This window comes from Thalassophryne amazonica, chromosome 10 (assembly GCF_902500255.1).
Source record: "Thalassophryne amazonica chromosome 10, fThaAma1.1, whole genome shotgun sequence".
NCBI classification, from domain to species: Eukaryota; Metazoa; Chordata; class Actinopteri; order Batrachoidiformes; family Batrachoididae; genus Thalassophryne; species Thalassophryne amazonica.
The window spans coordinates 29,066,482-29,077,014 of record NC_047112.1 but is presented as its reverse complement, the minus strand read 5'-3'; the positions used below and the strand labels follow the sequence as shown (position 1 = coordinate 29,077,014).

At 40.4% G+C, this 10,533-nt stretch overlaps 1 long non-coding RNA gene across 1 annotated transcript in view; it reads right to left on the bottom strand.

Annotated features, from left to right (window-relative positions):
- LOC117518524 overlaps nucleotides 1–10,222 on the bottom strand; it is an 18,835-nt gene extending 8,613 nt beyond the window's left edge. Inside the window, exons 1-2 of the long non-coding RNA XR_004563008.1 lie at nucleotides 10,212–10,222; nucleotides 6,054–6,058 (exon numbers count right to left, since the gene is read on the bottom strand). This is a non-coding gene — a long non-coding RNA (uncharacterized LOC117518524). The remainder of the gene's footprint in view (nucleotides 1–6,053; nucleotides 6,059–10,211) is intronic.
- Nucleotides 10,223–10,533: the final 311 nt, after the last annotated feature.

Below are 10,533 nucleotides of genomic sequence, written 5' to 3'. Positions count from 1 at the left end.
GGAGCCAGCCTCAAGTGGACATTCAAGGAACTGTAAGTCAGGGTATTCTCACAGTGGCTTCATTTGTCAACACCAGAGGTTGCTGATTGCCATTTAATCAAAAGCCACAAGGCTTTATGAATTTAAACTTGATTAAAAGTGTTCAGAGTGCACAGTGATGCCACACCCACATTTCAAAATATCAGCTATGAAGAGAAAATGTTTCATGCGCTTTTAAATGGTCAAGTTCATGAACAATAAATAAATAAATAAATATTGAAACTCGTTCCCATGATGCACTGAGTGTTTCTTTCTCTTTTTGCTCTGTATGCACCACTCTGCATTTAATCATTAGTGATTGATCTCTGCTCTCTTCCACAGCATGTCTTTTTCCTGGTTCTCTCCCTCAGCCCCAACCAGTCCCAGCAAAAGACTGCCCCTCCCTGAGCCTGGTTCTGCTGGAGGTTTCTTCCTGTTAAAAGGGAGTTTTTCCTTCCCACTGTCGCCAAGTGCTTGCTCACAGGGTTCGTTTTGACCGTTGGGGTTTTTCTGTAATTATTGTATGGCTTTTGCCTTACAATATAAAGCGCCTTGGGGCAACTGTTTGTTGTGATTTGGCGCTATATAAATAAAATTGATTTGATTTGATTTTCATAAAATTTGTAATTTTTTTCTGTATATTAGCATGGGGCCAGAAATTTTAGATAACCAGTCAAAATTGGGTTAATCATTCTTAAGGTATCTTATGAACATATGTACAGCATATACAGAAATATAATTAAATAGACAAGAGTGTGTGCCTCTGGAGGAAACACTCAAGAAAGAAAGAAAGAAAGAGACTGAATGAAGAGACAGGTAGAGAGAATTTGTAGATACTGCTTTGGCACTACTAGTGTGACCAAAGTCCCAAATCATTTTACACTAATGATCTGCAGAAATGTTCTTGTTATGTCCTCCTGCCAATATGTCAGGTTAACATGTTAATCTGGTGTGTGTGTGTCTGTATGTGTGTCTGGCTCTGTGGGTGCTTTACAAATAATCAATATGATGAGCTTTGACCGATCCACAGATGAAGGCCATTAGCACTCCCTCTAATCAAGCCTGCGTTCCTGTTAGGACACATGATGTAAGGTGGACATGTGGCTTATATTTAGAACCGCTCTGAAGAATGTCTGACCCCTTGTGTCTGAGGTCAGGTGACCGTGACTCACACATGGATCTGGGTACAGATTGGAAAGGAAATGGACCCAGCACCGGCAGTAAGTTAACCTTCACACAGAACTGATTTACATCAATCATTAAGAAGTACAAACGGTGTGGTACTGTATGGTAAATCTGTGTCAAGCAGGAAGTTCTCAAAAATTGAGTGACCATACTGGAAGTAAACTACTGAGGTAAACCACCAAGACGCTCAGGCAACTCTGAAGGAGTTATGTTCAAGCATGCACATGACTGGTGGTCAGATGCTCGTGGTTGCTAAAAGTAATGATGAGCAGTAGAAAGAAGGGAAGTGCTTTTTGTACAATTTGTCATCACTGCTTTCCTCCTGAGAAGCTCTTCCTTCCTTCCTTCCTCCCTTCAGTGTTTTCTGTTGCACATCATTTATTTTTAGCACACATGAGCACCTGTGCATCAGTTATGTGCACGCCCGATACAGGCTTCTGTGCTTGTGATCGGAGAAACTGTGCATAGTGCAACTTTTGTCTTCTGCATCATGCTATACGGCTGGAAGGTTCATGTACCCACCGTAGGGTACATGAACATGTCTCAAGAAAACTAGCTGTGAACACGATGCTTATATTTAGAACAAATTGCACTGTCCCAAGTTTTTTTTTTTTTTTTTTTTTGGAATGTGCTGCAGGCCTTAAATGCAGGAACAGACATATAGTCCCAAATAACATTAAGTGGACCACACAAAACATGAAATATCTTGGGTTCGGTCTGCAATGAAGATTGAATCGAAGTAAATGTAAGCATCACTTATTACCTGAATCCAAAATATGCACTGAAAAATGGCTCTTTGGATGAACTCAATTCAATTATGTGCAGAATTTCCATCTAATAAATATATGTAGTCCCAAGTAAATTAAATTACATTATATTGCATGAATGTGTTTTATTTGAGTTGGGGCTACATACGTATATTTATTAGGTGGAATGAATCCAATCAAATGAGTCAGTTTTGTTTTTTTTTGTTTTTTTTTTGAGTGTATCACTCAAACAAATGACTCACTGGATGACCTCAATTTAATTATGTGCAGGGTTTCCATGTTACATGTTGCTGGACATGTTACTAAACAATTGTGTCTTTTTTACATTTTGGGGTGTTAGATTATGTTTTTATTAGATTGTGTGTTTGTTACATTGTGGGCTTGTTACATTGTGTCTTTGCTACATTGTGTCTTTCTTACATTGCGTGTTTGTTACATTGTGTCATTGTGACAATGTGGGCTTGTTACATTGTGTCTATTGCATAGTGGGCTTGTTACATTGTGCATTTGTTACATTGTGTGTTTGGGGCTTGCTACATTGTGTCTATTACACTGTGGGCTTGCTACATTGTGTCTGTTACATTTTGGGCTTGTTACATTGTGTCTTTCTTACAATGTGGGCTTGTTAAATTGTGGGCGTGTTACATTGTGTCTTTGTTACATTGTGTGTTGTGTGTTGGGGGGGTTTGGCTGGACATTTTGGTGTTCTTTTCTTTTCTTTGCTCTCCAGGTGGTATGCAAACTGATTTATTGTCTGTGGAGTAAGTGCTGGCAGAAGAGTCCTTCACCCTCATCAACGTGATATGCAGCACCTGTGGATGATGCTCACGTGCAACCTTAAAGACTTTCAGCTGAAGCAGATAATGAGATGGCGTTCTGCATTTAAGCCATGTGTGATTCAAGCAGAATTGCCGGGAACTCGACCTTGTGACGTTCGTTTGTGAGACGCTGAGGACTGCGCCTGGGTTTGACACATCGTGCCTGTGAAGGAGGACGGGTGAGGGACACATGCTGTCAGCACACATCAGAGGTGATTTGATTGTCTGAATAATTGTTAACAGTAATTTGGTATTTGTTACGCAGTATATGTGAATATTGATGAGAGTTGTGCAGCTTGCTTCTCACGGCCGTGGCGTGCGGACAGATGATCCTCCACCTGTTGTGAGAAGCTGCTTATTTACATAAAGCTTAAATTCAGACCTGAATGTGTTGCTGATAGTGTGTGCCTTTGAAGGATATTAGTTGTAGCTGCTGACTTACCTCAGCTTTTCTATCCTTCACAGAGTTGGTTTGTCGTGTCCACCTGGGGGGTGTTTGGCGGTGAATGTGGGTCCAGAGGCGCCGGGCTTTGATCCCTTTGGGCGCTGGAGAGCGCGCCGTCCTTCACTCCGCCAGACAGACGCGTTTTATGTTTGTACACCGAGTATTGCACAAAAGGGGGAAAATAAATTGTTTTGTTATTGGAACCGCTTTCTGGTTATTTTAGCGCTGGGTTCAGTCAGACGCAGGTCCGCTCCTCAACCCGCGTCGACACATAACATTGTGTCTGTTACATTTTGGGCTTGTTACATTGTGTCTTTGTTACAATGTGGGCTTGTTAAATTGTGGGCGAGATACATTGTGTCTTTGTTACATTGTCTCTGTTACATTTTGGGGTTGTTACATTGTGTCTTTCTTACAATGTGGGCTTGTTAAATTGTGAGCATGTTACATTGTGTCTTTGTTACATTGTGTCTGTTACATTTTGGGCTTCCCTTACCAAAAAATAGTACTTATAAGTATATAAAAAGTAAACTAGAAGTATACTTCAACTTCAACTTTTTTTCTTATATAGCGCCAAATCACAACAAACAGTTGCCCCAAGGCGCTCCATATTGTAAGGCAAGGCCATACAATAATTATGAAAAACCCCAACGGTCAAAACGACCCCCTATGAGCAAGCACCTGGCAACAGTGGGAAGGAAAAACTCCCTTTTAACAGGAAGAAACCTCCAGCAGAACCAGGCTCAGGGAGGGGCAGTCTTCTGCTGAGACTGGTTGGGGCTGAGGGAAAAAACCAGGAAAAAGACATGCCGTGAAGGGGGGCAGAGATCGATCACTAATGATTAAATGCAGAGTGATGCATATGGAGCAAAAAGAGAAAGAAACAGTGCATCATGGGAACCCCCCAGCAGTCTACGTCTATAGCAGCATAACTAAGGGATGGTTCAGGGTCACCTGATCCAGCCCTAACTATAAGCTTTAGCGAAAAGGAAAGTTTTAAGCCTAATCTTAAAAGTAGAGAGGGTATCTGTCTCCCTGATCTGAATTGGGAGCTGGTTCCACAGGAGAGGAGCCTGAAAGCTGAAGGCTCTGCCTCCCATTCTACTCTTACAAACCCTAGGAACTACAAGTAAGCCCGCAGTCTGAGAGCGAAGCGCTCTAATGGGGTAATATGGTACTACGAGGTCCCTAAGATAAGATGGGACCTGATTATTCAAAACCTTATAAGTAAGAAGAAGAATTTTAAATTCTATTCTAGAATTAACAGGAAGCCAATGAAGAGAGGCCAACACGGGTGAGATATGCTCTCTCCTGCTAGTCCCCGTCAGTACTCTAGCTGCAGCATTCTGAACCAACTGAAGGCTTTTTAGGGAACTTTTAGGACAACCTGATAATAATTAATTACAATAGTCCAGCCTAGAGGGAATAAATGCATGAATTAGTTTTTCAGCATCACTCTGAGACAAGACCTTTCTGATTTTAGAGATATTGCGTAAATGCAAAAAACATACTGTTGAAAAAACAGTATGTTTGAAAAAACATGAAAAAACTAATGAAAAAACATATTGTTTCAAGTATGTTTCATACTTGAAACATACTTGCATATACTACTTTTTGGTAAGGGATTGTTACATTGTGTCTTTCTTACAATGTGGGCTTTTTAAATTGTGGGCGTGTTACATTGTGTCTGTTACATTTTGGGCTTGTTACATTGTGTCTTTCTTACAATGTGGGCTTGTTAAATTGTGGGCGTGTTGCATTGTGTCTTTGTTACATTGTGTCTGTTACATTTTGGGCTTGTTACATTGTCTTTCTTACAATGTGGGCTTTTTAAATTGTGGGCGTGTTACATTGTGTCTGTTACATTTTGGGCTTGTTACATTGTGTCTTTCTTACAATGTGGGCTTGTTAAATTGTGGGCGTGTTGCATTGTGTCTTTGTTACATTGTGTCTGTTACATTTTGGGCTTGTTACATTGTCTTTCTTACAATGTGGGCTTGTTAAATTGTGGGCGTGTTACATTGTGTCTGTTACATTTTGGGCTTGTTACATTGTGTCTTTCTTACAATGTGGGCTTGTTAAATTGTGGGCGTGTTACATTGTGTCTTTGTTACATTGTGTCTTTGTTACATTGTGGGATTATTACATTATGTCTTTGTTACATTGTGTCTGTTACATTTTGAAACCAAACTGCTGCTGGTTAGTAAAATAGGATTACAGACATTACCTGATTAGTTTTTATAATATAGGTGGCATACAGACCCGAGACAGATGGTTGACTTCGGTGTTAGTCTTTGCCTGACTCTAATAAGTTAAGACAGACTGAGAGCTTGTTCTTTCAGAAGGGACGTGGAACAATCCCCCAGGGAATCAACCCGACCACCTCAGCCTAATCTCGCTCTGACCTGAAATGCCCATGAAGGATTAGGTCCAGAGTACACCTGCTTCTGATTTTCAGCAGGCTGATGTCACACACCACTGTGCCTGTACCGGTTCAGACCATGAAGCCTGAGAATGTTGTAATAGTAAAGTTACACCGCACAGCGAGCAGACCTGTCACAGTTACAATGCAGGTAACCGCTTCCTGTAATCCCCTCAACATTATGATCACTCAACCGTTATCCTGCAGTGCACCATGTGGATGTATTTTCTGTCATTGTTCAGCCACTTGCACTCAGACCTTCAACAATCTTTTCACCCCAAGTGTAATCCATGTTTCTTTTTTAAACAACAGAATTTTGCTTAAAAAGCAGTTCATGAAATACCTCCACCCATGTTTGTTTGTTTGCATGATAGCACAAAGGCTATTAAACTGATTACAATGACTCATGTTAGAGTGGTTCAGCGTGCAGTAATCAGAAGGCACAGTGAATTTGTGTAGCACATTTCAACAACAAGGCAATTCAAAATGCATTGCAATAACTTAAAATGCTTCCATTTAAGCTATGCAAAGAGCATGGTGGAATGTAAAAGACATCAGCATAATCAGGAGTGTTACAAAGAAAGTTTAAAAACAACTTTACAGGAAAGTGAAAGTTACAGTGCAGTTTAAGCAGGTCAGAAAAGTCACCAGGATGAGTAAATAACAGTTTGTTCAAAACAGATGAGTGACACCTCAGGTTAACAGATTGGCAGGAATGAACTGAAGGGAACTTTGCTTCTTCAATGGTGAGTTCCACTTGAGAATCTCCTCTTAATGAGGTGAGTGCACTGAGGAATTTTCACTTCATCAAAGTGAATACAACTGAGGGATCTTCTCTTCACTGAGGTGAGAATAAACTGAGGAAACACTCTTCATAAAAGTAAAAGTAAACACAAAGACTGGAAACAACTAAAGACAGTCTTTTCTTCTTCAAAGAGGCGTTCCAACCCAAAGACAGAAGTTAACAGAAAAAGACTCTTCTTCTGAAACCAGGAAGTTCAAAACCAAGTCCTTCCTTCTTAAGAAATATGAGGGCTGTCAATAAAGTATAGGTCCTTTTTATTTTTTTCAAAAACGATATGGATTTCATTCATATGTTTTTACGTCAGACATGCTTGAACCCTCGTGCGCATGCATGAGTTTTTCCACGCCTGTCGGTGACGTCATTCACCTGTGAGCACTCCTTGTGGGAGGAGTCGTCCAGCCCCTCGTCGGAATTCCTTTGTCTGAGGAGTTGCTGAGAGGCTGGCGCTTTGTTTGATCAAAATTTTTTCTAAACCTGTGAGGCACATCGAAGTGGACACGGTTCGAAAAATTAAGCTGGTTTTCGGTGAAAATTTTAACGGCTGATGAGAGATTTTGAGGTGATACTGTTGCTTTAAGGACTTCCCATGGTGCGAGACGTCGCGCAGTGCTCCCAGGCGCCGTCGTCAGCCTGTTTCAAGCTGAAAACCTCCACATTTCAGGCTCTATTGATCCAGGACGTTGTGAGAGAACAGAGACGTTTCAGAAGAAGTCGGTTTCAGCATTTTATCCGGATATTCCACTGTTAATGGAGATTTTTTTAATGAAAGACGTGCGGACGGGTCCGCGCGTCGGGACGCAGCCGGCGCGGTGCGGCGGCACAGGAAAAACACCTCCGTGTTGATAACCATTTGTAAAATCCAGGTGGCTTTTGATGGCTTTCAGTGGAGTGAGTATATGAGAAATTGTTTAACAGCTGGACATGTTCCAACTTGTCCTTAAGGCTTCCAACAGAGGTGTTTTTCCTGTGGCGGAGCATCACAGCGGCTGCGAGCCGACGCTGCAATCCGCCCACACGTCTTTCATTAAAAAAATCTCCTTTAACAGTGGAACATCCGGATAAAATGCTGAAACCGACTTCTTCTGAAACTTCCCTGTTCTCTCACGACGTCTTGGATCAATAGAGCCTGAAATGTGGAGGTTTGCAGCTTGAAACAGGCTGACGACGGCGCCTGAGAGCGCTGCGTGACGTCTCGCACCGTGGGAAGTCCTTAAAGCGACAGTATCACCTCAAAATCTCTCATCAGCTGTTAAAATTTTCACCGAAAACCAGCTTATTTCTTCGAACCGTGTCCACTTCGATGTGCCTCACAGGTTTAGAAAAAATTTTGATCAAACAAAGCGCCAGCCTCTCAGCAACTTCTCAGACAAAGGAATTCTGACGAGGGGCTGGACGACTCCTCCCACAAGGAGTGCTCACAGGCGAATGACGTCACCGACAGGCGTGGAAAAACTCACGCATGCGCACGAGGGTTCAAGCATGTCTGACGTAAAAACATATGAATGAAATCCATATAGTTTTTGAAAAAAATAAAAAGGACCTATACTTTATTGACAGACCTCGTAAGTTCAACCCAGAGTGTAAAAATAACTCAATGCTCACAACCAGTGGTGGGTACAGCTAACCAAAAAGTTAGCTTCGATAACCATTAATCCGCTAACTGAAAAGTTAGCTACTGATTCTTCTGAGTAAAATTAAAGGCAATCACAAACAACGAGCCAGTGCTTCTGTCTAAGATCAGCCTTTTCTCAGCAAAAGAGACCTGCTGACCAGAAAGGAAGGAAGGAAAAAAGGGGTGGAGAAAGAGAGAGACGGGGGAGGGGGAAAAGATCATTTATTTTCACAGCCATATGGTCGTGCAGACGTGTCAGAGGAGACATGCACAGCAAGGCAGTTTTGACTTATGGTTAAAATGTAATCAAACTAATTCCGGACAGGTTACAGAAATTAACATCACTTGTGTCATTTTTACAAAGGGAAAATATCAGCTATATGTTTTAGTTTTAAAGTAATGCACTAATTTCGAAGGTTTTAGAGTTTACAGACACACATGCCAAAAGGCATTATGGGAAAACGGAGCTTCCTATCATCAGTGGTTGGCCAGTTTATAAAAACCACCACACAAATTACTGTAACGTGTGTGTTGGTTTTAACAAATAAATCTGTATTTATATGTAATTTTTTCACTTGTAAAAAAAGGCAATCTGAGAACTGAAAATTCTGTTTAAGTGTGATTCAGCATGTATAGCAAATGTGTGGCAACTGGTATTCACACTTACATAAACACTGCCATCTACTGGATGGGAGTGTGAATAGCAATTGCCACACATTTGCTATACGTGCTGAATCACTTGAACAGAATTTTTCAGTTTTCAAATTGCCTTTTAAAATTTAAATAAAAGGTAGAAAAAGTGAAGCGCTGTGAATACTTTCCGGATGCACGGTATCTTGTTACTATAATTGGTACTTCATAATTATGTCTTAACATCTCAAAACTGTGAGGCTTGAACGCTAACCAGTGACTGAAGGTGACAACTAGATGTCTTTGGTACTCGGTATCCAACTTCCAACTTCATTGGTGGAGGTAATTATGACTAAATAGCTCATAATTATGAATTACAATCTGATCCATATGACTGTATCGCATAACCTTGTGTGAAGAACCTACAGGGTGAAAAGAAAGTGCTATATAGATTTTTTTTTCTGTTCAAATGACAGAAAGAGCCTTCCACATTATCTAAGAATTTGAAGGAAAGAAAAGGAAGATTTCAGCAATAAATGTTTCCTCTATCCACTTCTTTCTCATTTTTTGTTTTCTTTTCAAACAGATTTGCACGTGCATGTGTGGCATTTGTACATACATACGCGTGGGCCTCCTCTCTGCTCGACACACGACCACTGAGTCATTTTATGCACTTATGTAACAATGTCACTCTGTTATAAAAAAGGAGGTGATTGAGGGAAACCAAACCACCAAAAAGGCACCCAAACTGAAGGCCAGATCTACGAGTCAAAAGATAATTTACATGTTTTAGTTAACCCAGTTAAATAACATAAAGAGCAACACTAAGGTCTCTCCAAATGACTCTGGCCTCCTCCTCTTGCACTTACATCTGTTTTTTGGATCATATATGTTTTTCTTTTTTTAATTTTACATATATATTTTTAGTTTTGCATTTTATCAACTGTTCCACAATTGGATGAAGTAGATGTTACCAGAGCTCTAATCTGTTCCCACTTAATTTTGTTTTCTCTTACAATCAGATCAATAGGTAGTTGGTCAGTCAGTGCCACATACCCCTGATTTCCTCCATATCCAAAAAGTTACACATGGACCCCTATTAATCCGGGATCATCCAGTGGCAGCTGGATGAGGTGCAAAAATATCATAAAAAATAGTTACTAAAATTTGGTATCTTTTCCTTTATTTAAATTTTATTTCACTTGTGTTGTTCTTAAAGTGAAGCATAGTCAGACCCAGTGTTGCTGCGTTGAACTACCAAAAACCTAAAGTCAAACGAGTGTTTCTAGAATTTATATAGCAAAGTATTCAGCTGGGTCTTACATAAGCAGGTTCAGGAGCCGTGCACAGACAGGAATATCCATTCACACTCAGCATCCTCTTCATCATCATTCGAGACATGAAAATGAAGCAGGATTTACAGTGAAACTAAAATGTAAATAAAACAGAAATTGTACAAATCTTTATGAACTCTGCTTTGTACCATATTTTTTGCCTGGTTATGCGCACATGTACACATTTTTTCTACTACATTATCATATATTTGCAGATTATTCATATATCAGCATGTGTGATGCACAAAAGTAGATCTTGTAAAAGTAATTGTGCCATTTTACTGCTAGCCAATAGGTGGCAGCATAATCTCTTGTAGCATTGCAGCATGGAGCAAAGAGGATGAAAGCACCATGTGAGGACCACATTAAAAAATAAACTGCAGATAAAACACAAAAACATGATACTTACTCCATCTCTGCACCACAGCTTCTGGTGACTGCGTGGAAAGTGTTCAACAATGGACAAGTACTTTGCACCCTTAGGAAAAAAGGAAACC